Source organism: Oratosquilla oratoria, chromosome 44, assembly GCF_046742065.1.
Source record: "Oratosquilla oratoria isolate Oo_2021 chromosome 44, ASM4674206v1, whole genome shotgun sequence".
In the NCBI taxonomy this organism is placed as follows: domain Eukaryota; kingdom Metazoa; phylum Arthropoda; class Malacostraca; order Stomatopoda; family Squillidae; genus Oratosquilla; species Oratosquilla oratoria.
In genome coordinates, this window is record NC_134820.1 from 32,635,492 (window position 1) to 32,638,886 (window position 3,395).

Here is a 3,395-nt window from a genome sequence, read left to right on the forward strand (position 1 = left end):
GTAGTGGACGATGATGATGATGATGATGATGGTGATGGTAATGTAGAGGACGACGACGATGATGATGATGACGATGATAATGATGATGATGTCGTCGGCGACTACGACGATGTCGAATATAGAGAGTTGACCTCGGCAAAGGTCTTCCACGACTGACGGTTTCACTGAGGAGAAAGAACACAAAGGAACACAAAGGAAGAACAGACAACAGCAGGCCTAATGGCCCTAACGAGGCTGTTTGTGTTTACTAAACTAAGCTACAGTTAAGAAAACAGGACAGAAGATGAACTAACACTACTGCTACCACTATCCTATCCAATTACAATTAAATGCCGGGTTGTCAAAACTTTTATTGCAAGGGATAATATTCTAATTGCAAATTAGAGCCCAAATATTCATCTAGGCGATTTTCAAATGTTGTTATTGTGTTACTTTTAACGGCAGTGGAAGGTAACGAGTTCCACACATTAACAACCCGGTTAAAGAAGAAAATCTTTTACCAATTACTTTAAAATCGTGACGTCTTCTTATATTTGATTGGTCAAAGCCTTTGGACATTTTAAAAACCTCGATTCAATTTTCTCGCATTCTCCTCGCCTGGCTGTGATTTGTCCCCTTTCTTGAATATTGGTGTTACGTCAGCACATTTCCAATCTGATGGGACTTTACCATGTGTTAAAGATTTGTTGAAAAGAATGCACAAGGATTTACTGATCGGATTTTTTACTTCTCGCAGAATTCTAGGTGAAATTTTGTCAGATCCCGGGCCTTTATTTATTTTGAGGTTATCATTTAATTGTACATCACTTTCGGTAATTATGAGTTGATTTAAAACCTTTTGGGACATTTTAGGTTCTGGTGGCTGATACACTGAGCAACCCTCGTCTGTGAAGACGGATGCAAATTTTTTTTATTAAGGATTGAGGTGTAAGAGGCCGGTAGTTGTACGAATGGAAATTAGGTTGAGAAATACACGGGTATTGAAGGTGAAAGAGGCCGTCTCATTTTCATCATCCGTATGTTTACCTTCATCGTCATTCAGTGGTCCAATGCCGCAGGTTAGCGTTTTCTTTTTATCCGCATAACCATAGAATTCCTTAGGGTTCAATTTGCTTGCCTCAGCTGGAGGAGGAGGAGGAGGAAGAGGAGGAGGAGGAGGAGGAGGAAGTGGAAGAGGAGGAGGACGACGAGGACTACTACTATTATTACTACTACTACTGGGCCAATGAATTGTGTCTGTGGAAGACAGACCCTGCTGCTTCCACCACACAGTTCCAATAGGATGGAGGTCGTATTAATCAAAAAAAAAAAAAAAAAAAAAAAAAAAAAAAAAAACTACTACTACTACTACTACAACTACTACTACTACTTAGAAGGCTCGAAGTAACGATAGTAAGCGATACAATCGACATGCCGAGTCGATCAGTCGCAGAACCTATAACGCTCCTCGTAACGACATCTGCCAACGACCTCATTATCGACAGTCGACTCGTGTAATATTCGGCAATACAGCCTTCCTGGGTTACGGAACCAGTTTACGCTTGACACTCAAGAGCATAACGAGTCTTGGTTTAACGACCTCTGGCTGGGAGGATCATATTTCGTACCAATGCCGAGTGTCCCCAAAGGAAGATGTGTTGATCAAAGGAAGGACGTCGGAGAGGATGGTTTCCATGTAATCATGTGTAAAAGACATTATTACCTCTGAAAAGAGGTGCAGCCACAAGAGGCTGGTATTTGGTTTCTGGGCTGTGTTCAATATATATATATATATATACACATGTAAATATACTGTCTACGTACTGCATATACATACATATATATATATATATATATATATATATATATATATATATATAATTTACATATACTGTCTACGTACTACATACATATATATATATATATATATATATATATATATATATGTATATATATACATATATATAATATATGTATATATATATATGTATACTACCTGGTAACAAAAAAAATGTACACCACAGAAAACAGTCCAAAGATCCTCCTAGAGAGAGAGAGAGAGAGAGAGAGAGAGAGAGAGAGAGAGAGAAAACAATAACCATTGTTGGCTAATGTGGAGCCGCAGGTTACCAGAAGACTGAGACGACACTGATGTTCTAACTAAACAAATGCCTATCTTCGTGCATCCATGAAACGTCACTTCATGAGGGCTCATTACGTTGACGGGCTTGCATATGAATCATAGCTATCTAGTCATGAAATTGCTCTTAAACTCGTTTATATGTAACCTCTCAAACGCTTCCCTCTTATCACTGCGCTGATATACGGGCATTATATATATATATATATATATATATATATATATATATATATATATATATATATATATATATATATAACAGTAGCTTGCCGGAAATGACAGGGGTTGTCGTAGTAGGATTCTTTTTCTACTTCTCCCTTTGCGAATGTGAAATGTATGTGTGATTCACCATGGACTTTGGATTACGTGTTGGACCCGTGATAGACAGCTATTTCCCTCCCGGAAGAGAGCTCAGAGCTCGTGTGTGTGTGTGTGTGTGTGTGTGTGTGTGTGTGTGTGTGTGTGTGTGTGTGTGTGAGGTATGTAAGAAAAAAGCTAGATTCTAGGAACCATGATTGGATAAGTAAAATGCACCGGACTTTGAAAAAGTTACTTAAATCCCAACTTTTCAAATTCAGGAAATATGTACATATGTGCATTTGCATATTCCTTCATATGTACCAGAACCTTTATTTAAAATATGTTACATCAATAGGACGTTAAGATTCCCTTATCCTGTATTTATTAGACCAATAAATGAAATTGTTTGAATGAATCAATCATAATCACAAGAATAATAAATGCTTTTACCAAGATTCACATTTACCATTTAAGAAGACGAAAAAAAAAAAAATCTTCGAAGACAGTTTTTCGTTGTGCTCTTTGAAGACCGCTTTGCATGCTTGCGGACATAAAATTTCAAGCCAAAAAATGTAAGAAACATTCGACATCTTTCGTTTTATGTAAGATCGTTCCCGGCAGAGTCTGAGGACTCCGTTTTCTTCAGCACCCCGAGACTACGGACATTTGGTCCACGTGACGCATTCACACTTTGAGTCGCTGTTCAATCGCTTAAGCCCCAGTGATGCCAAGCTTACGACCTGTTTCGGGGCACATAAAGAATTGTCACCCCCAGAACGCCCGCATGAAGAATCGTCACCCCATGAGATCCCACCTGAAGAACTTTCACCCCAGTACGCCGAATATCAACAGTGGAATAAAGATTGGGTTAGGTTAGGTTAGTTTAGTTTAGATTAGGTTGGATTAGGTTAGGTTAGATTATATTAGGTTAGATTAGATTATGTTATGCTATGTTATTACATTAGGTTAGATTAGA